The following is a 25,660-nucleotide window of genomic DNA, read 5'->3' as shown; positions in this document are numbered from 1 at the left end:
TATTTTAAATAACAGCTCTTAAACATTAACATGCGGAACACACGAGTTAACTTTATTAATAACACTCAACAACAGTTTAGTCAAAGAAAAAGTTGAGTAATACGGAATTTCATTACTAGATGGCGATATTACGATCTAATAGGAGGAGTGAAATTGGAGCTTGATGATACACTTGCCTTTGTTCCATCACCAACTTTCCATGGAAGTAATTGTCTGTCTTTGAAGTTGATGTCTACGGATTACCAACAAGTGGATTTTCAATTAGATAAAAAAGAAATAACCGTTAAGATTAAACCTCAACATGAAAATAAACAGTCACGCCGTCCAGTTCCACGAATTAACCCTTATAACAAAACACATTGGTTTCTATATCATAACGTCTTCAAAGGTATTAAAGCTTCTGAGCTTGCTGAACGTTTCTATGAGCTCGACGAACCACACTCTTTCGGAATAGCAGTTATTTCAGCTATAGATAACAATCGAGGTAGGTATTTACATATCATATATTCAATGTTGTAAGTAATTTCAGCTTTTGTCCAATACGAGGATGTTAAGAATGAGCAACTTTTGGACTAGTTTGTGCTTTATTTAACCATTAAAGAGTATGAATTAACTGTAGAACGATTTAAATGTGGAAAAACCGTTAAGAGAGAAATTAAAGACATAACGTAGATGTAAATTTAAATTTCTATTTGAAATAGAAATGTGCGTCTATTATTCGCTTATAGTGCGTGAATTAAATCACGAATTGATATCATATTGAACTAACTAGCTGTTTTCTTTATTTCTCATCCCATAAATTAAGTCAGTTACATGATACTATTATCGAAAAATAAGGTATAATAAAAAAAACGTGAGAACTACCCATCTTTTGATAATTCATGTAATTTACATTATAAATAATTGATGCTTCTCTACATATATTCAATGCAGCAATATATCATATTATTTATATCTGAAACAAATACATTGAAAGATTAGAAAAACATTAATTATGATTGGTCGTGTATTTGTAATAGATACGTGTAATTATATAAAATATTTAAAAACAGCTTTCTAAGCATATGTAATAAAACTTACGCTATTGTAATAAAGTACGTATATAATATATTAGGTAAGTGGGAATTCAGAAAAGAGAACAGCACGTGGGAAAGTATGTCCTCTCAATTTCAATTAAATTCAGCATTTTCTGATGCAACTGTTTCTGATAAACTAGAGATATGCGAAAATATGAAAACGAACTTCCCTGTGTCGTTGCTACCTTTGTCTTCAAATGTCGAAGTCAGGTTTCGAACTTACAATAATACTGCAACAGTTTACCCTAGTGTTTCTTCAAATAATGGTGGTCGCTTAGTATTCTCAGCTTGGAAACATTTCAACGCTAGTAATCCACTGAATGTAATTACGATATATGTCTTCAGAGTGTGATCAGGTGAGCACTAAAATACTTTTCTATATGTGTATATATATATATATATATATATACGCATATATATACTTCTTTTGTAAGCTTAATCTTAAGGTCATTTTCAAATGATTCTTCTCAGTGTATTTATAAACCTATTTAACTATATATATATAGTTAATTAATAAATAAATTAATAAAGTAAATTAATATATGTTAATGAGGTTAAATAAGCAAAATCACAAGAAGGACTGCATTAAAAAAAAGCAAATCTGAACCTCTAACTAATTATTAGTTTGTTATGACTTAAAAACAAGCCAAAACAAAAAACTCTGCACTAATTGAAAAGATTCCAGCCAGGGTACAAACTATAATGTGGGATTGTAAATGTACTCTAGGTTTTGGAGGTGACTGAAAAATAGGACCCACGTTGCAGTGGGATACACTGTTTATCAGTCTTAACCTCTATTTACCAGTCTCACATAAGAAATAAAAGATTAGAAGTAATCTAAAGTTCTATTATATATTTGATTACTTTTCTCAGATAACGTATAATTGTGAATATTTGTAGTATAGAATTATACGTGATGTGATGAAAAGACTATGAAGTTACCTTTACAAAACTAGTAGTTTAAGATATGTTAAAAATATTGATTAAATTAATATAATAGTTGTGTAATACATTTAAACATTATTATGTTTTGCGTGTTTCAGAGATGTTTTTCAATAACACTTTTCTAAGTCAGTTCTTCAGCACCATGTATATACTTAGTAACGGTTATCCTAGCCTAGACATCGTCCAAGAACTCTTGACGAAGAACTTTAGCAGACATAACAACATTTGTGATGATGGTGTAAAACACCAACTGAAAGGTAATATTACTTGTTCAATTCTTTTTTTAAAATGATATTTTATAAGTGTCCTGTATACACAATAGGCAGTGTTTCAATTTACAATTTTCAGTTCTGTAGATGTTGAACTCATCAAACATTGTTGTTTTGGAAATATTTGCAAACCTAATGCCATTTAAATAAAAATTGAATTCTGCTGTGTAATTTTATTATTATAAGTGATAACATGTTTAAAAAAAATTTTTAGTGGATTTCGTGTTGGAAAAAATTATACTTTAAACACACGCCAAGTTTATTGCATATATGAATAATGCTATTCGAACAAAGTGGTAGTTATCCCTGTAATTGCTCAGTGTGCCGTCAGAGAGTGATAGACATGTGGTTTATTATTTTGAATTTTGCGCAAAGCTATATGACTACCATCTGCATCTTTAGTCCCTAATTTATCAGTGTATGGCAAGATGGAACCAAGCGACTCATCACCACCCACCACTGACTCTTGAGCTACATTTTTATCAAAGAATAGAGGGATTGACCATAACATTATAACACCTCCACGGCTAAAAGGGCACACCTGTTTGATGGAACATGGTTTCGATCCCGTGATCCTTCAACTATGATTTGAATGCCCTAACCACCCGGGCTCTCTTGCGTCATAATCAAGTGTTAAAAACGTTTATGTCATAGACACTAGAGATGATAACATTATACTTCCACGAAGTGTTACCAAAGAGCGCGTTGTTAGAACAGGTGGAAGACAGAGAAAGTATCCCACAAAATAGAAACAGAGTGCGGGTGTTGTCATGATAATGAAAACTGTCCAAAACGTGTATTGCTAGGCTGCAATGATGATCTTATCGTAGAGTGTCTCAATACATCATCAATGTTAAAGACTAAATGTTGCAAGTATTTCACCAGCTTGGCTTTATGTTATCTATATAACTTTGTTCTTGACAAAAAAATCAATTTTACACACGTCATTTAATGTTTTGACGGGCATAAGATGTAGAAAGACATGTGGTATTTCTGCAGGCTAATAGTGTCACTGTAAGTAGATTATGCTACTAGATGGATTTTATTACTGTGGTCTTACTTCATAACGTTGATTTTTAACTTTTGATTTATAAGAAGAATATTAAATATATCTTATAAAAACTGACAAAATAACCAATGACGGTGTTTGTATGTATGTTTTATAAAGGTAGACAGTGTTTCTATACAATCAATAGGACTGCATACAGATTTCAGCTGAAATTTAATTTTATACATCTTACAAAGATCTTTGACACTTCCATAGTATACCATAAATGTTTCAACGTTTCATCTTACTTTTCATTCACTTGTGTTTCTATATGATGGGAGTGTTACTAACACATTTAACTTAGTGGTGAAAAGTTTTTTCCTGCCTAACATTAGTTATTGAGATTAAATATATAACCAATTTTGTTTAAACATAATTATTATAGTTTGTTTCTATATATAAGCAGTTATACAAAAATGTAATATAGAAGCTTCCACTTTCACTATTTTATTTTTATGCCATCCATACAATTATAATTTTTATTAATTTTGACAAAATATGTCTTTTCACACATGTTTACTGCGAGTTTGCGTTTATGTAATTTGTACAGCGTATCTGTGGGTTGAAGATGGTCTTACTTTAGGCAGACTTATTTTCCATTGTTTTGTACGATTTCAACAAAGCTTTTGTTTCATTTTCAGAAGTAAAACCTTATTTGAATGATGGAACCATTACAACATATATAATTTCCTATATATATTATCCATTACTTGAATAAGGCAGTTATTATTACTTATAATTTACTTTACCCACTCTTATTATCCTCAAAGAGAAGCTTACTTAATCCTATATATAATTTAACATATAATTTCACTTTATAGGTATATATTCAAATATAATAAATGTTATAATGTTCGGTTTAATTCATATTGTTATATTACCACTATGATTTCGTTGATATCATTTTGCTATAATTAAAGATAATAAATGATCGACTTACCGTTTAACTTTTCTATAAGTGTCCATTTGAAATAGCAAAAATTACCATTCACTTCAAGATCAATACAACGAAAAATTCATGTCTTTGAAATAAACCTGTATCTGACGTCAAGAATGCTGTTTGTTAGGGAATATTAGTTTTCCAATTATTTTGCACAAAGAAACATAATCAAAATAAAAAATGGCCTCTTATCATAAATCAAGTAACTATTTCAAAGATTTTGAAAGAATGCTTTGGTAACACGAATTATACATTTCAGTGTTTTTATATAAATGGCACATTACCTCATAACAAATATGTTATAATGTAAGTAAACTTTACATGTATCATATACACTAAACTAAACTTTAGATACACTAATATACTATAAACATCAAAGTGTACAGTTTTATACGATTAGCTTTCAAACAAATTACGTCCATATTCCATTTGTTTGTTTAAATTCAGTATGTATAATTTACATACATTGTAAACAGATAATTTACAACAGTCAGTCAAAAGTTCAGTTTAATTATTATTTTAATTATCTCACATTATAATTTTCATCGATGTTTTATACTTAGAAAATATAATTAACTGTTATAGATTTTCAAGTAATACCAGAGTAATACATAATAACCAGTTTTCCTAAACATTAGGCAAAATAGTGCATATCAATAGAACAGATCAAGCTCATTACCAGGCATATGACAAATCTCAGTTCTGAGTTGACCATGTTTTACTCTAATACATTTTCGCTATCCGTGTTTTTAAAGTATATTTCATATTGAAAATAAACAGTTCAAACTTTAAATACTGATATATTTTATGCATATTTGTTAATGTTAACTATACTTTAACTGTAGTTTCTGTATATCACTGAATTCAAAAATCAGTAAATAATAAACATGTGGAAATGTATGAGACTTACAATCTGACAATACAATGCAAAGAAATATATTTGTAGGTACTTGGATGTTGACATAGTTATCTGTTTCTTAATATCGTTCACAAGCTTGGCTACAAGATAACATATATCTTATTTTTTAATACCAATCTACTACAAATAGTCTAAAGTTCAAGGAAAATTTACAGGCTGATAGCTCAATATTCTTTGATATTTACAAATAATACAAACTGAAATATATATAGATTGTAAAATACTGGACTCTCAAAATTAAATGAGCTATCATATAAGTCTGGTACATTTTTGTTAGTGTGCACGTCTTGTACATTTTCTAGTCAGTGAGGTTATCTTAATGACTTTTGTTGATTAGTCATATGTATATCAATGACTGCTGATTGAGAAACAACAAGTTTTCTATCACGTAATGAAAAAACTAATATATTTTATCCCATTTATGACAAATCAGAATATTTATTGTGGTGTTTGTAAGATGTAAAGAACGGAGAAGGTCCTAAAAACTTTGTTACATCACTGTTACATTGGAACAATAAATACTATAAATATTTAAGTAGATGATTTTTTGTATAATGAGGCCCGGCATGGCCAGGTGGGTTAAGGCCTTCGACTCGTAATCTGAGGGTCGCGGGTTTGAATCCCGGTCGCACTAAACATGGTTGCCCTTTCAGCCATGGGGACATTATAATCATACTATTCGTTTGTAAAACAGTGGCCCAAGAGTTGGCGGTGGGTGGTAATGACAAGCTGCCTTCCCTCTAGTCTTATGCTGCTAAATTAGGGACGGCTAGCGCAGATGGATCTTGAGTAGCTTTGCGCGAAATTCAAAAACAAACAAACAATTAAATATAATGATATACTTAGAAGTTTTGTGACCTCACGGTAAAAGATAAGATCTACAAGAGAAGACATATTCATTCATTAAATGAAGTCAGTTTATAAAGCGTATTCACATAAATTGACATAAAAAGCATATTATGCATTCACCAAAGAGACCATCATTTAAAGACCATGTTTTTTAAGTTAATATTCTTACTATTGTTTAATATAATAATATCATAGGAAAAAAAGAAAAATAAGATACCATTGTTGGATGGCAGCCTTTAAAATTTTTGACAAATATTTTATTCACAAGATAATGTAGTTTCCTTTACATAGTTTGCAGAGTCACAAAATAACATATATTTTTAGTCTAGATTACATGTGTTATGGAAGTGTCCCAGGGACCAGTGTTTGTTTACAACCGCGTGGTGTCACGCCAAGATTTTAGGTGGACCACAATAAGCATCCTTAAAATGTAGACAGTTACTGTGATTGCTGGAATCTTCAACAAGGAGAAAATAACGGTGGTGCGTGTCGTTGACGGAACCCTTCGCCTAGTACATGAACTCGTCGGTCGGTTGTACCTAAAGTTAATCACCGTAACAAATGATACAACATAAATGACTGATATAGGTACATTTATAATTGATACTTTGAGCTCTGATACAGGGCAAGAAGTCTCATGTGCAGTGACATGATAAAATGCAGATACTCCTTCATGTTGTATAATAGTAGCTGAACCTAACTGCCGTTTTTCCATTTCAATTGTTTTTCTTCACTGCTGGATTTGTTTGTTTTGTCATTTCATTAATCTAAGCAGCATTTATTTACTTTTTAAGAGACTAAAATATAATACATAATTACGTTTGAAAACAAACATTACAATGCCAAAGAAAGAAAAATTAGATTTATAAGCAAAGAAATACATGTTATGGTATATTTACATTTAATAGCTAGTTCATCATTCTTTCTCCCAAGTGTCATAACAGCATCAGACTGATTATTAGCGATGAAATTGACAGGGTATTTATCTTTCATGAGTGACTCAGATTTAACTAAATATCAAACTGTTTCTTGTACACAGGTATTGAAAATTAGGATACATCTGAGCTTGTAACAAAGCGTATCAACACTATTCAGAAACATCTAACTCTGTCGCCATTCTATATAGAAATATAATTCATGATAATGTACAATGAAATTGTAAATTTGATACACTTCACTTGTGTTTTGTTTACTGACTTACAGTGATATAAAGAAACTCTAGTTAAAGTGTAGTTTATATTAAATTTACGTAGAAAATATACAAGTAAATACAGTTTGAATTATTTATTTTCAATATGAAATATATTGTACATGCATAAGTAGAAACAATGTGTTACAATAGATTTAGACAACTCAAAACTGACATTTATCGTATAACTGTCAATGAACTTAACTTTGCTATGTAATAATTCATCTGATATATAGGAACATTGAATATTATATGTTATCGATTATATATTCGTCATCTGAAACACCAACGAAAACTATAACATGAGGTAATTATATTTAACTTTTGGCTAGCTGTTTTAAAGTACAAGTATTGTTCACTATCATTTATAAAGTGTGTAAAATCTTACATACAGAATTGGAATGAACAAAGAATGAAATGAATGCAATTTGTATGAAAGCTAATTCATTAAAATTATAAGCTATGATATTTTTAGTATATTATTGTACCAGAAGTTTTAAGCACGCATAATACTTAAGTTTAATTATATGATAGCATATTGGGTTACAAAAATACATAAGTTTTATATAAGACACTGAATTGTATAATTCATGTTAGAAAAACGTTGTTTCAAAATATTTGTAAGGAAAATACTGAAGTAATCACTTTATATATAACTAAATGTCCGTTTACAATGTTGTTAATTTGTGAAAAATGTGTCAGGAAAATTAATAACTTTAAATGCACATAAGATTTAAAATATAAGCATATAGAATATCTGGTTTTTATATTTAATAGTTGCAAAATGATATCATACATAGAGGGTTAACATAACAATATGGTTTAAACAAGGCACTATAAGACACCTTAAATGTGAATATATACTTATAATAGATAATATGTATAAACTAATATGTTATAACAGTTATCTTGTTGAAGTAATAGTTTTATTTTTGAAATTGAAGTCTCAGATATGTTAAAATCACACAAAACAATAGAAAATTTGCCTTTTTAAAATAATGCTATCCTCAGTAAAACCTTGTAATTGGTAGGTTCTTTACTTCTTAAAAACACTGTGAAAAATACATTATGAAAACTTTCAAGAGATGAATTTGTGAAATGGTATATTTTATCAAAAACAATAAAAATCACAATTATATAGCTAGCATAAAGACAGTCTAGTAAAATTATATGATTTTATGTTAAATTATTTCATTATGTTTAATTAAGCATCCTTTTCAGGGCAGTCATTGTAAAAGGTATTATTAAATATAGAAACAAACTACAATCACCACAGTGTGTTAAAACAAAACTGACTGTTTATTTCAGTATCAGTAAAAAACATATGTGTAACACTATTGTTCTACAGAAACCTCAGTAAATGAAACATGTTGAAACCTGCATGCTGTCCTATGGAAGTATGGAAACCTGTTAAACCTTATCTGCCTTTGTAAGACACACACCTAATAACATCTGCCTATAAATATCTTTAATATCACAATCTGCCTGGCAACATCAAACTTCTCTATAAACATTATTTTTCTTAACATAATCCACCTTTTAAAGTGTATACACAAAAACTACTATTAATAATGATTTCCACAATTATAAATATATTAAACTTTTTCTTTATAAAATGGCATTGAAAAATTAACACTATGCCTAGTAAGCCCATTTATTTAGAAAACCATAGTAACATGATCCATCTGGTAGTATTATCTGTTTACAGTAACACTATTTGCCTACAGAAACACCACCCACCTTTGCGAACCCTATGTAAGTTAAAATATTAAGTAATATTTTTTAAATTAAATATCTTGTCAAGAATATACTTATATACAGAGCATAAAGATACTTATATACAGAGCATAAAGATACTTATATACAGAGCATAAAGCCAAACTAGTGTGAAATAGTTTGTCATTAAAATAATGGTTTTATCTCTAACAAAATTAAATCTAAAAACTGATAACGTATTTAGACACTCTACAATGAGATCATTATGCTCATGTCCAGTACTTTCTGGACACCTTATGTTCTTATGATAATACCCACCTGTCATGACACCAGCTTGCGCTGGTTCTACTTCTTGTAACTATGATGCCGTGCCTAGCAACATCTTTCTGTCTCTCTGCTGTTCTACTAATCAACTACTCATATGGTCAGAAACAGACTTAATATTAACTTTGAATTGATGTTTCAATATTAAAAGTAATTAATTAACTAAGAACATGAATTATATTGGAAGTTTAAAGTTGAACTATCTATAAAAGTGTAGTTTTTAAACTGACTGTATTTCCAAAATTAAAGAGTTTTTAAAAAAATAAATCATCTATTTCCTGCATTGTACGTCAAAAGTATATAACTTGGTGGTTTGTTCATGACTGATAAATTGGTAACTAAGTTGACAAAGAACAACCTCAGATGGTTGTAGGATTAACATAAAATATAATGCTTCTCCACTGTAGAATTCAAATTCCCCATCACAATCCAAAGAAGCTCCAGCTTTCCAATCAACTTTTTCTTTTATCCCAAATCACTTTTGGGCCATTTCAAGGGAGTCTTTAATCATAAACTATTCTTTCATAACACCCACTCATGGTACCTGACTAAGTTAGACAAGTTTATTCACTAGGTTTTGAGTTAGGTTATTAAAAGAGTTTCAAACAGGAATGCAAAATATAATGGTAGATTTGACTTCAACAACTATGCAAATCTACTCTTAAGCTGTCATCACGTAGGGATAATCTTTTGGATGCATTTTAGCCCCTCTTATGAATAATGATATCTCTCTGGCCATCCAAAATCTTCCTGCCAAGTCTTGTTTTGATAAAATGCGAAACAACTATACATCAAATTACATACAGTAAATATGCTAATTAATGAATAAACAAAAGTTTTGGATTCTATTATTTAAAATCCTTTAAAATCTCTTTAGATTACAAGGCTGATGACGATTTATTTGCTGGCAATCAAACTGTTCTTTCAAATTATGATGATTACTTACATATAGCATCTCTTAAACCTGATAGACGGTAAGTTCAATACAATTCTTTACAGATGTTGTTCTTGAGATAATTTCTCTATGTATGAATTGAAACGTAAGTTAAATGATTTGTGTAAAAATGTATATACTTATGTTATCTAAGTCTATGTATTGTCTATGTAGCTGTCCATTAATACTATTCTGATTGATAGGTTAACATTAAACGCAAACGCTAATATTAGTTGTTGTTACTTTGCGACTTATGCAAAGAATCAAACCAATAAATAAACACAAAAATAAACAGCTACACAACACATAGGTTTTAAAGTAACGAGTTAAATAACATAATATTAAAGATTTTATTTAATGCTTTTATATGTTTTGATTTTTTGCAGTTTCAAGAGTAATGGTTTTAAGATAAATTCCATTTAATTGTTGCTATTTTTTGTTTCGGTTGCGTTTCCTTTTAAATATTTCACCTTGCCTGAAGCTCTTCTGAGATGTGACAAGAGTCTGAGCAGTTCATCGTTTATTAACAGGTGATATTTACTTAATAACTATACTATTGTGATAGTTTTGTTCTGAATCGTTCTATATTCTAGCTCAGAGAATACGTTTCACAATACAGTTTTGCAATTTTATCCATAGACGTACTTAAAACATAGTCACAAAATCGCTTACAACGTTATCCTTGTGTATCTTTTAAAAACTCACACAATACAAAATCATCGAATTAGTGGAGGCTGAACGATAAAAAAACAGTTATAAACTTATCAATGTGTGTGATTTATCTGTGAGAATATTGTGCATTTTGGTAGAGTTCATTCTTAAATAAAATGTATCTGTAAATAAATGTATTTATGGCTTACTCCTCTCTTTCAGAATAAAACTAATAATAATATTTCAAGACATTTCAAAGACAACACTATAATAATTGGTTAGTTTTATTATTTCTTTGTTCTTTTAACTGCCATTTAACCTAGGTGCGGACACTGTGTTGAAGGACAAACTAATAAAACTGCTGGTTACGGTATAAATAACTGCGGAGATTGCAGTAACTTAGACTGGTTGTGATCAAAAGCCATACAGCGGATGGATAATAGACCAATGTGGTCATTGCGTGCCACCAGAAAAAAGTAAGGAAACGATTTATTGATCTAAATGTAGCTCTAAATATTACTTATATTAACCAGAAAGTAAAATAAAAAATAAGTTATTCAAATCTGCAAATGTTGTCATTTCTTATAGTTAAAAAACTTCCTTCTCCAGATAAGCATAAATCTATCTAGCATTCTATTTTATACTTTTATATAGAGACCTCATGATGTCTATAATGTTTCCATTGAATGATTGTATCTTCCGTATTACGAAACTGGTTTTATTTTTGATTTTCTATAGTGCAAAAATAAGGATGTTTAAATTTTTAAGAATTGCATTCTAACCATAACAATTTCCTAGGTTCCATTTGTTCTGTATTCCATGAACAGCACTTATATTACTCAGTATAAAGATACTTTTAATCTAGTTAAAGTAATTAACTGTGTTTAAAAAATTATTTAAAGTTTTCATTTTGGAATAGGTGTTTTAAAAATGAAATTACAAGATTAATGATACAAATGTATATAGAAAAGAGGCACGTTCTACTATACAAAATCCATCAGAATCTCTTGAAATCAAATGCTTTCGAAACTGTTTTCAAAATTCTGCAAATAAGGTTACTTAACTATATATTAACTTTTTGACAAACAAACATTGGGCTAGAAAATTGGGAAACGCATGAAACTGTCGAAACGTGTATCCATATAAGCATGTTGTTCCTTAATAGTTAAGCTAAATTTTGTGTTAGATTACTTTCCACGGAATTGTGTGCTTACCTGATAATAAGTTAAGTTACATAAACAATGTTTAATTACATGTTTGTAGTCTCCCTGTGGGAGAGTAGTGAGTTTACAGGGTAACAACATCAAATTTCCGCTTTATATTTCCCGCAGTAGAAACAGTGGATAGCCCAATGTGGTTTCTCTCACACGAACAAACAGCTGAATTTTTACTTTCGTAGCTTTATGCTATGTTTAAAAGTACAAAATTACTGCTTTCGGTTATTATTCCGACAAAGGAAAAATGCTTAGCAAATTTGAACAGTGTTTTCTCGTATATTCAATATCAAGTAATATAATTATTGCTGTACCATTCAATTCTATGTAAAACGCAAAATAACTTGTAATTAAATATTCAAATATTTTACTTTAGTTTCCTACAATACAATATTTTTACTGTGATTCGTAAATTAAAAAGGGAATTTAAATGTGTGTTAAAATTTAGATATAAGTTCAACTGAACAGCGAAACTAGATTAGGAGATTGTGCCATCTCGGTCAATAACATTTCTAAAATCATTTTCAAAAGTCTAATCTAAGCTTATAGTTCAAAAGATTAAATAATTTAAATTAAATAACCAAGTTCATAAATATATTATCGCCCTATAATTTCCATTTTATATTCTAACTATTTTACGTATTGAAATTCAACTCTGACGAGTCTATAATTTATGTTAGGTATTGCGATATCAAATAGCCTAAAACTCAATTAAATATTAAGTTTAGTTTAGACATTAATTAAATAAAGAGATGTATCAAATTCATGATGTTTGTCAACAATAGTGAGACACACAATTCTCTTTTTGACAAATATATTTTAACCTACAAAGAGTAATACAACTTATAATAACGGTTATTGTAAATAAGTATCACAAGTAATGATTTATATACAAAAAGTTTACAAATTTATAAAGAATGTTGAGTCTCTTATCTGCTCTGGAACTGAATATCTTGTTAACGGTTCACGAATTAGTTTCAAATTGATATCGGTACGGTTAACTTAATGGCTAGTTAGTAATAACTTATATTTGTGTTAAAAAAGGAAAATGTGTGAACAATCCTGTTGACAAATATCATAAATTTGATACATATTAAGAGTTAATTAACTTCGAAATTCAAATTCCGGTTATTTGAAATAGTAATATATTAATATACGTAACATAATACATTGGAGACTCATCCTGGATAAATTGTAATATGTAACAACTCGTCAAAATACTAACTTCCGAAGATAAGGAGTTTATAATGTTCGAAATTCATTATCATTTCTGGTCAAAAACATGTAGTTTCTCGATTGTTAAGCATTCATCACAATTATAGTTTCTGAGGTTTATAGTATACTAACTGTAGCAAACCAACAATGCAAAACCTTCTCTCGCGTTGTGTTGGTTACCTTTGATAAGCTCGAAAGGAGATTTACTAGAAATTTCAGCTAAGACAAAAGTGTTATTATTTACATACATATGTGCATTGTTAATTCTTACGCTCGAGAATTTTCTACAAATTTAGTGAGTAGACGAGAATTTCGCAATACACGTTTAACAGTATAAGTTACACACATTTATAAATATATATTTAACTAAAACAAATATCGATACTAAAATAAATAAATATATACATATATATATATATTAGTAAATCCGTTACATATAAAATCTACAAACACAACCTTCTGAAGTTTGCTAATCTAGTTTTCGCTATTGATGTATACCACATTTTTCAAATACTTTTAAACTTAATCATTTTCTGAGACTAACTGAGGCGCTTATTACCAAACCAAACAAGTTTCCAAGACATTCAGATGGGTTTCTTGTATGTTAGCGTTTGACGTAGAACAGATCAAACACTTTTATATTAAAATGAATATATCCCAATATTCTTTAAAATGTGTACTAAGAATATTATTATTAGTAATCATACATTTTATTAGTAGTTATTTTAATTTTATTTATTTAATCTTGTCTAAACTTAGTTGTCAACTTTCTAATAAGAGAATATTTACCACATTCCAAAGTTAAAATTGTAAACAGTAAGTTAGGAATATTTGAATGCTTTTCTTATATTGTACATAGGTATTTTAACACCAGAGAAAGAAAAAAAAGTAAACTCTCTAAGGCTTAAGTGTAGTTCAGTGCCTGAATATTTCGCACTGCAATGTTTTAAACTCTAATTAATTTGTTTACAGTGTAACCTATGCAAAGCCATTCCACTCTTTAAGAATATTGTGAGTTAAATTCTAAGTGCTTTAGACATTTTTATTATACAAAACATGAGTTAATACCCATAAATGTGTGTACATTTTAAATATTCAACATTTTTAACAAGAACAAATAAAATGTGAATTTAGATATTAGATAAACACAGCTATTTCTGAATGGTTATGCCAATGAAATAAGATGTATTATATTTTGTTTAGTTATTTATTCTTGTTGTCATGGCTTGTAGTTTATATACGATTACCAAGTACAGTTATTACTTAGTAAATTATTTTATACATGCAAAATCAATTAATAATATATATTTAGGCTAAGATGTTTGTACAATGTACTTTCTATTAGCCACGACCTCACATTACGTACTATTTTAATACTATTTTCATATGTGTAATATAATCATTTTAAGAATATATAGAATGGTGATAATTTTTAGTATTTTTATCTTATCGAATGTATTGATTTCATTCAAATGCACCTATTTTGTTATGAAACTTTCTCTTTTTAATTGTTTTGAAGAGTTCTTCTGTAAAATTATACTATGAATCATTTCCCGAAGCACTTAGACACAGATTTTAGAATCCTTTTAAAAGTGTGTGAGAAACAAATTTAATTTTTTTATTGGATTTTATGAGTACAGTTGATACTCTAAATATTTTAAGTAATTCAGATACTTAATAAAGTAAATGATTGAAAAACAATTTATAAATGTATATTTACCTATTTGGTTAGTATTGTTTGGTATTTGCATGTAATGAAAAAATAATGTTTTCAACTCCAAAAGTATAAATTTATAAAGAAGTAAATATTTAATTAAAATCATTAAATGACATCCCAATATTATCGTTTTATAGTATTTGTATTATATTTTACTTATGTTACATATTGCAATGTAGCTCGGACGAATATACAATTAATTATGTTACATATTACGAATTTAAATAGCGTGAAACTGAATTAGCGTTCACATTGTTGTGCACCTACTTTCCATAAAACCTTTGCTTCTTGTAGATGATCACAAATCTACTTTAAACTTGAGGTTTGCTCGGGTTGAAAACCATCTAAGTATGTTACCAGCAGAAAATCACATTTAGAAATATTTTGATCTTTTGTGTTTGCTAAAACAGATGATGTTTATTTCGTTTGAAAGTAGATCACAGTTTTATTAAAGGAGGAAGTGATCAGTATAGCAGAAAAAATTGTGAGAACAAAAAATTAACAAGTCAATTGTAATAGATTTTCGCTATTTATGCATATACGTTATACTTCATAATGAAAATAAATGACTAAAATCATACATAATGATAAAATTTCGACATACATTAAAAATAATAGATTATAAATTTAATGTTCGCCATACTTTAACTTAACTAGAACTTTAGTATGTAACTGAATTTGAATGTTATAAAACATCGTTCCTTCATTTCATAAAACATTAAACAGGTATTCGGAATAGTCTATACCTTGGTATTTCATTAGCGTACATTTATTGTATGCTTTTTGCACTGTACTACGTCCAATATAAACCTATTCAGACACACCAAACATTCTCGCCTTTCAGCAGTGGGTGCGATATAAAGTGGCGGTCAATCCCACTATTCGTTGGTAAAAGAGTATCCCAAGTATTGACGGTGAGTGGTGATGACTAGCTGCCTTTCCTCTAGACATACACTGCTAAATTAGGGATAGCTAGCAGAAATAACCTCATTTAGCTTTGTACGAATTTCCAAAACAAGGAAATAAATAAACCTATTTGGATATGTGACATGGGTATTTGTGATGTTAACACAGACTGTTGTAAAGTTTGTGAAATAATACATGGCAAATGTTTTTGACAAAGAGGGATTCCAACACACTGGTTGGTGTTTTCAGAGATATTTTTCAAATTTAGCATACTCTTGTGTAACTGTTATAATATTGGATGTCATTGTAATAAACCTTAATGGAAATGCTTATTCAAACAATACCTTCGTCCTGTCGTTGGTTTTAAATGTGTCATAAAAGAAACCTATCGTTGCTGTAAGGTAAATCGTAACTGTTAATAACTTCTACATACAGCACTTAGAAACTTCGTCTAATATATAGCAACACTCTTTCCAGTTACTTGTCACTTTTGAAACATATAGCATAAAATATTCAAAATAATAATTAGAATGAACTAACGTCATGTGTTACTTTTGATTTTGTTTTGTTACTTTATCTGAAACGTTATAGAGGGAAGGCATAGTCATCACCACCCACCGCCAACTACTCACCAACGAATTGGGATTGACCGTGGCTGGGAGGGGAACATGTGACATGCCGGGCAACATTACCATTCAAATTTATAATGAAATTCCGTATATTCCCCATGTTTAAGTAGTTATTAAAAGAAGAATTAAATCATTTTTAGTCATTCAGTTTGTTGTATTGTATAACTAAGTCATAAATCTCATACATCTTATATGCTGTTTTAACTCTAAATAAATATCATAAATATTTAAATTAGAACTTAATCGACGTTTCATTTACGAGCTGTTTTAATCTTATTGACAGAGTCTGAACTTTGAACACAATATTCGTTAGAACATATACAAAAATTGTATGCTAACTTAAATTTCTCATCAAATATTAAGAAATATAATATGGCGAAAACTCTAAGTGATTGGTATCACTATGTAAAGTGAAAGAACTACATGTACTAAGGTATAATATTAAGTGAAGTATAAAAGATCTAGTTAAATTAGGATGAACATTAGATTTATAATCTACTGTATTTGAATTTTTGTAGAGCCTATATGATTGTGTGGAGCTTCAACCACTTATTTCATTATTAAGTATAATGAGCTACGTATTATAATTGATTTTGGACGAGTCTTCAATTTATTATATTACGTATGTTAACGTATTACTATCTCAAATAACTAGAAATTTTAATTTAAGCTTCACACAAAATTGATACACACAATTTCCTTTTTTGACACAAATATATTTTAATGTACAAACATAAAACAATACATTTTAAAAGAACGATTATTACTAATATTTATTACAAATAATGGTTTATATACAACAGTTTAACAAACTTAAAGACAATACAGGGTCTTGTATTCGGTCTAGAACTTAATATTTTATCGACGATCCAAGTCTACTATGAGCAAATTAAATCCTAGTTGCTTGTGATGATGAGAAACCCACTTGAAATAAAAATGTATCCAGAGACGGCTGGTATGGGTATTAACACTTTTGATAATAAAGCAGAGAACAACGTTATTCTCTGCTTTATTATTAATAGTGCTAGTACTCATATCAATTGCCTTGAGATAAATAAATCCGAGTTGACATTGTTGCATCTTGCTTGAGCTAACGATGCTTTCCTTGACTAGCCTCACACCGGTTATAAGTTCACTGCTTCCTGTAAATATATTTAATGTCCTCGTAAAAATAGCAACAACCGAAGTAAACTCACTAGAGTTGAACGGTTTGTAATGTTCGAAATCTATAACATTCCTGATCAAATTCTCTAATTTTGCGACTAACGTCTACTAATCGAAAAACTAAGCTTTTGTTTTCACACAATAATTTTGCTATATTGATTACCCTCTACTTTTAGTAAAGCTCTGAGTTAGTAGAGTGTTATACATTCAAATGGAAGTGTTATTTTCTTTAGTATACACAAAAGGTCAAAAGCTTTTTAAAGTTGAGGTTTTACTTCTTTTATTTTCGAAAACCAAAGTTTATTAAGCTGGTGATTTTGAATAAGAAACAAATAGTTCATGTCAGGAATATGCTGAAAGAAATCAAAAACGTGTAGACTGTAAGTAGTTAGCAGGAAACCTCTAAACAAATTAGTAACAACACTAATTGTTATTTACATATGTATCATTTAAATTATATTCAATTACAGAGATAAATATAAAAATAAGTGTCACTTTCAAGAACTGATGAAAAGGAAAAAGTCAGGAAATATAAAAGTATGATTAGATATAGAAGCAAAGCTAATTATTTAGTGAAATGTTTTGTAGAGAAATAAGTTTTGTAAAAAAAAAAATTTGGTATGGATAGCATGCAAGTATGATATGGTATAATAGTTGCCTCATTAAAATTTTAGTTGTACTTAGGACGTATTCTAAAATACAAACATTGACGACGTTTTGCACACAGTATGCCTAGTAATACCATTTGCCATATAACAGTAATGCTATACTCTCATAAAAACACCATCAACATTTATACAATGCATGTAATTGTGTAGATATATCTATATATAGAAACATATATTTTGAAATATGTATGCCATCATATAGAACTATCTCTCCTTGTGAAACGTGGGTTTGCAGTTAACAATAGAGTTATGTAAATTATTGTTTATGAAAGTTAATCCGGTGAATCTATAAGGTGTAATGGTTAAAGTATAATACTTTATCTAAATTTTGTAACGTATATATGATATTTGTTAATTCTACTGATATGATAGAATGTTAGGCTATGATGATACATGAGTTTTATGTAAGTACATTCAATTGTATAATTTTTAAGTGAAACGATAATTAGTGTTACCAAAACATTGTATCAAAATCTTTGAAATAATCTCTTGAATTATAATAGTAGATCAAGTTGTGATTACGTGGAAAAATAATAAGGTTAAAAGAAGTTTTGAGAGGTATAGAAAATAATTTATGATTTGTAGATATAAAAGCCCTATATAGTATATGCAAAAACAAGATCAAAATTTCTAATCTTGTCATCAGTAATTCGTGACCATGAGACAACTTTTTCATTTCCTAATAAACAGCTGACTTGACATCTGTACCCACCCTATTTGTATGAATGATTACGTGACAAACATTGGATATCCTAACAAACAGCAGTCGTAATTTGAGAAAGAGGTTTATCACAGAGTTTAATGTATAGAATACGAAATTAATGTTAAATGTTATTTTAAATAAGAACATCATTTATCATACTTAGTTGTAATATAATTATGTCATACATTGATTTTTAAATAAGTGTCCTTTTTAATTCAATAAAAGTAAGTAAATTATTATTGTCTCATTCAAATAATGTATAAAAACTTATATGTATTATAATAGTTGTATCGTTGATTTATGAAAGTGAAACTATGGAAAATTGTCATGAATAAACTAACACTATCCTTAGTATTAATAGCATCTTTGGCCCTTACAAACACTTGAAAAAGCACGTAAATGAAAATAAATTTTGTCAAGAACAATAAAAATCATAGCTATATAGATAGCATAAAGACAAATTAAGGAAAGACCATGATATTTAAATAAGTCTTTTTTATTTCGGGACAATATTTAAAAAAAATATGCTTAAATACAGGAACTAAACTACGATCAGTACATTAAAATAAAATTTGATTTCTTGTTTATTTGTAAAAAAACATCAGGTATTAACAAAATTGTATAGTAGTAAGTGATATATTTTAGTAACAATATTGGCCTATAGAAACAAAAGCACATAAAAAATAAGATGGGACATTTTGAAACCAACATTATGTTCTAGAAAAGGTTAGAAACACCTTTGTAAAATGTATGTAATTGATTGTGAGTTTAAATCTGTATGCAATCCTATTTAATGCTATCTGCCTTTGTATGGCCATCTGTCTACAGAAACTCAGTAACACAATTCACCTAACAAAGTCATCCATCTATACAAACACAATCTTTATGAACACAATCTGCTTATATAAGCACAGTTTGCCTTTGTAAAACGTAACTGAAGTTAAAATGATAAAGTGGCATGAGTGGATTGAAATAATTTGTTAAGAACAATAAAATCATAGCTACATGGATAGCACAAAGCCAAGTTCGAGAAACAGTAAGTTTGTCATTTTAATATAATGGATTTACTTGTAACATAATTAAACCTAGACATTGATGAGATTATCACAGCATCATACAAATGAATCCTCTGGTTTTACTTTGTGAAACTAGCTAAATATTTCTGGACAGCTTCCATTGTCATATCTCGCTGTCATGGCGGCCTAGTAATGTGTCCTTAATAAAATGCTCTCTAGTTTGTGTTAGTGAAAATATGGCGTTAAACCTAGCAATGATCTCTCTCTGTTTTCTGGTTATTCTGAAAATGTGCATCTGGTGACACTTCATCGAACTATAACTATAACTATATCTCTTATGTCTATGACGTCATAAAATCTACCCCTTCGTCAGGGGATATCCAGTCAGCATATGTGTCTTATTGTTTCTGATGGCATAGTCATAAGGTTCCAGTGTCCTCTGGTGATATTTTGTGATGAGGATCGATGACTAAAGACTAAGGGTACACATGATGGTTTTAGTATTTTTACAAGACTCTAAATCGTCAATTTTTCACAGATTGGGAAAAAAGTAGTGTGTAAATAAATTAGTTTCGTATTTTTAAGCTGTAATAACTGATCGTACCATTAAGACTTCTTTTTCTAGGTTGTTTGGTTCTAAAGATGAGCCCCACAACTCTAGACATTAGTGACACTAAAGGCTATTTAGACATGACTGTGTGGCCAAGTCATTATATCAAAATAGAATCTCTAGCATGCCATTTGAAGCTTCAAGGACAAGTCCAGGTAAATAATACTAGTAGCACTGTGTTAAATAAAGAGATTGCTATAATTTTTGTTTTTTAATCTCAGCTAATATAACTAAGCCATATCAAAAACAAACCACTATACCCATACTTTTAGATACCATGTAAAAACCATATAAAGATAGAGGTGAATGTATGTTTCCATATAATAGAAATAACTCGATGAAGATTAACTCATCCTAATTTAGAAAATTAAACATTCAAAGTAAAAATAAATGTATTTTTAAATTAACATTTTTAGTATACCTAGAACATTTTACAGTAGAATTAATGTACTTAATAAGGTTTTTAAATTCACAGACCTCCAAGAGAAATCAATAATAATTAGTTCTTCGTTAGATATTATAATCCTATATAAGATACTAATAACAAATAGACTGGAAAACATACAGAGCTTTTCAATTTATTTCATATAATAAAGCTAAATACATGTTCAAGACAATTAAGGCATAATTCAAATTTTTATTATTGATATAAATTTAAGCGGTATAAATGTTTTGCCTCCTATATCGTTTGTTGCATAACTGCTATTTTTAACATGACAAGACGACATATGTTAATAAACGGTTAAATTTAATCTCGCTAATTCTGAAACCTTATAATATATAGAATTATTTTTTGTGATATTAGTAACAAAATAATTTTTCAAGTTGGAACAGAACAAAGTTGTTGGTTAGTTATACTTTCTCTGTTGAGCTTATGGTAGTTTTATTTCTTGACTTTGCACAAACACGAAAGCTCTATTAATGTTGATTAACTCTAAAGATTGCAAAAATACCATAATAAAATATGGATTTTAAAACACAATTAGAATAAAATAAAACTTTCGTTTTCATAACATAACATTTTATTCACATAATATTTTGTTTTCAGGAGATTAAGGAAGCGATCACTCAGTTATTTGTTTGTTTGTGTTTAATTTTGCGCAAAGCTACACGAGGACTAGCTGCGATAATCACCACTAATTTAACTGTGTATGGCTAGAAGAAAAGCAGCTAGTCCTCACCACTCACCTCCAACTTTTGGGCTATTCTTTTATCAACGAATTGTGGTATTGACCATCAGATTATAACGCCTTCACGGCTGAAGGAGTGAGCATGATGAAGATTCGAGTCCTCGACCTTCATATTACGATTCGAGCGCTCTGACCATCTGGCCTTGCCGGGCCTACTCATTTGTTAAGTCTAAACATGAAGTGGATGACATCACACATGCAAAAGAAAGCAAAAAGTAATTTCATGCAGGGCTCAAGGATGCCTAGAGGTGTTACATGTTTTAACTACTCGCATCACTAAACATATTGTGTTTTCTGTCAGTCAGTAAACGCTAAAATGACGTCATACAAGAAATATTAACCTTGCTATTTGTTCTGTTGTGATATCAGTAAAACGTGCGCATGCTAAGAATAACGAAAACAATTATGCTCCCTATAGGCTGCAACATAGCATGATATACGAGTTTTAAAAGCAAGAAATAAAAATGTGTTTTTGAGTTTCGCACAAAGCCACAAGAGGGTTACCTGCACTAGCCATCCTTAATTTAGCAGTATAAGACTAGATATAAAGCGACTATGCATCACCACCCACCGCCAACTCTTGGGATACTCTTGTACTAATTAATAGTGGGATTGACCGTCACTTTATAATGCTCCCACGGCTTAAAGGGCCAGCACGTTTGGTGTAATGTGGATTCGAACTCGCAACCTCAGATTGCGAGTCGAGCGCCTTAACCACATGGCCATGCCGGGCGTAAAAAATATATTAATTTTAATTTTTACTTTATTTACTCTTGAAACAGAACACTTTTTTTTTTTTGGAGACCCTGCTGGAGAACATCTAATTATTTATATTTTACTGTAAAGCAAATATTATTGAAAAGTTAGAAACTTTTCTATTATTATAAATCAAACAATAGTATTATTCAAATTTTTAATACTTAGAACGTAGTATTATTATAATGAAATAATTTTTAGTAGAACTTTGCCTAGATTTTTGCGACTCGTGTAAAAATAATTTAAAGGTATTACCAGTAGTATCATAACAGGCAACATGTAACTTCAAATCATAAAAACTAAATGCAAACCTGATCATCGTCAAGCACATCAAGTGACAATAGTAAATAAACTGTTCAAATGTATCACACATCATTTTAACAAGAAATGCCCAGTAGTATAGTGTTATATCTTGCAATACTAGAAACCGAGCTTCGCTATCCGTGGCAGGCAAAACACATCTACGCTATATGTAGTTTGAGCTTAATCGCAAACAATTTTGTATGAAATAGTAGTGTTAAAAGTAAAATTCAATTAATTTTTGGGGAACAGAGTAAAGGTTAACAAGAACATAACTTATGTGGTTGATTGTCAATGGTATTTACTGAATTATTTTGCCTCTATTAGAATATTATATTTCCTGGACAAAAGATGTTTAAATTGTAATTGAATGTTGTATTTGCGAGCCAGGAAACACTTATTTTAAAAGTTGGACCTCTTTAGCTTACTTGCAAGGAGGGTGAGGAATTTTCTTATATAGTGTATGTTCCAGACTTTAGGGCTCAATTTCTCTTGGAAAGCACTGCAAGGGGCAAAATGGTTTTCGAATTCAATGCATAGAAATCACCGACGAAATATTATTCTAGTCATTTTGTTTTAGTGTGACAGTTGCTGAGACATCCATGTAAGCACCTCTAGAGATGTATTCTAAGACGGTTGTAAAACATCAAAATATTTTGTATGACAGTTTGCAGAAATTAACCCCAAATAACAGTACTCATGAAAGAAGTCGTTGAGTATGGCACTATCTTGAAGTATCTTTACTAACTGATTACATTAAAATGTGCACATTGTAGATAATGTACACAATGTTTTGTGGTGGCAAGACGTTCTTGAAATATTTTAGGATTTGATCACAGACGAAATAAATGGATGTGAATTCATAACTAGGAGATACGTCTGGTATGTATAATTCGGCGATATTATCTCCATGGGTAAACAAACTAAAAGTAAATACTTTAAATACGGGAAGAAAGTAAAATCACCAGCTTATGGGCTTTATATTCTCAAATAAAACAACAACTTCAAAGAAACATGATAAAATTGTATCAACGACCTTCGACATTTCTTTTGTATCAATCGATTATTAATAACCTACACGATGAAAGCCTATGACTGAAATATTACTTGTGATATTTAGTAGATGTGCGAATCTGTTAAATTGGTTGTTTTGTTTTCTAGTTTTAACATGTATGTGTGTACGTTATAAAACTTAGGGAAAATGTATAACTAAAATATAAAAGTGAAAAATGTCCTGTATGTTGTCTTTGCTCGTTTTTGTCCCTATTAAAGGGAAGAACTATTCAATATGGCGGGTACGTCAAATACGCACACAAGAGGAGGTTGTATAAAATTATTAAATCGGTAATGAAAGATACCAGAAACGCAATGAAGACATCTGGACACTTTTAATATTTGTAGACTAATACGTCAGGCAAACGTTGGTTAAATACAACAAAGTGATTAAAAAGTTACAGTATGGTTGACAGAATGCGTACTGGCTTTTAGACCACAATACAGCTGATCAGACACTTGAAAAATGTAGACCATTTTGATAGCCCATAATGCAAATGCTCTTCGACACAAATGAATTACAAGTCTGTATTGAAACAGTTAAAATAATGATTCTATAAGGTGGCATTTATGCTAATTGATCACTGGTATGAATTTTTAAAAACATTATCAGTGGTGTCACAAACATAACGATTAAACCATATATGGTGCACATATCTTGATCACAAGCAAATTATATGTCATATTTTAGCTACTGACAAGATAGTTATGTATTTGTAGATTGGATTGTACTAGATCGAAGACCAATTTCAAGGAAAATTACGCACATATAATGGTGATGCCAGTTTGGTTTTGACAATAATTGATATTGGTGTCTATAGTGATCTTAATATTCTATGACATTCAATATCGATGTTATACAACCTAGGGTAAAACGTTTAGATTATATCTTGTTTTAGTAGTGCATTTAGGAATGACATAAATAGTCTATTAAAAGAAGACACTTTAAGTTCTGCAGATTATTATAATCGTAACATAATAGCAAAATGGAATTTTCTAAAATTCACTCAGACGTATTAATTGCTTAGTTGGCATTTTTTTTTTGTTTCTATGCTGAGAAAAGCTTAATAGTGTATAAAACCCGTTTTTGCAGGGATATCCACCATTATCTGTTGAGAGTTTCAAGTCCAGTTTGCATTTTACATCAGTGCGGTTTAACATGAGATGGAATTTCTCGCAAAAAAACGATGGAAGGTACATATGATATGATTTGTGTCGCTCAGTTAAAGGACAATAGAACATTAGAATTGGAAAGTGGCAACACTAATATATGTGTCACCAACTTTACCAAATGGCGTGTATCCTTTAGAGGTCCAACTGTTTTCTACACTAACCAAAGAAAAGAAGTAAGTTCAAAAATACTTGCATTGTAGTTCGATGTTATTGAAAAAGTGTATTTTAATTTTAATACATTTTTGTGGAATAAAAGAATACTAATGAAAACAAATAATTTTATTTAATGACATAGCAAAAGTCTGAAGGGTAATGGTGCAAGAGTTTTCTGTCATCACGGGTCTAACAATAAAAGCAGTATTTTTATTTATATTTAGAGAGAAACTACAAAATAATTGTAGTAACTAACCTAAATTATCCCAAACAAGAATGAAGAAAAAACAACACATTAAATTCGTCATTTTGTAAACAACCTTTATGATGACT

General features: G+C 29.5%; 1 long non-coding RNA gene across 1 annotated transcript; it reads left to right on the top strand.

Annotated features, from left to right (window-relative positions):
* Positions 1-3,134: 3,134 nt before the first annotated feature.
* LOC143244869 (uncharacterized) lies at positions 3,135-25,448 on the top strand. The gene is made up of 5 exons (XR_013025363.1): positions 3,135-3,304; positions 10,153-10,249; positions 11,184-11,336; positions 20,718-20,857; positions 25,095-25,448. It is a non-coding gene; the product is annotated as an uncharacterized LOC143244869 (long non-coding RNA).
* Positions 25,449-25,660: the final 212 nt, after the last annotated feature.

Source organism: Tachypleus tridentatus, chromosome 2 (assembly GCF_004210375.1).
Source record: "Tachypleus tridentatus isolate NWPU-2018 chromosome 2, ASM421037v1, whole genome shotgun sequence".
NCBI classification, from domain to species: domain Eukaryota; kingdom Metazoa; phylum Arthropoda; class Merostomata; order Xiphosura; family Limulidae; genus Tachypleus; species Tachypleus tridentatus.
Note: the sequence above shows the minus strand (reverse complement) of the source record. Positions and strands in the feature narration are given on the sequence as shown.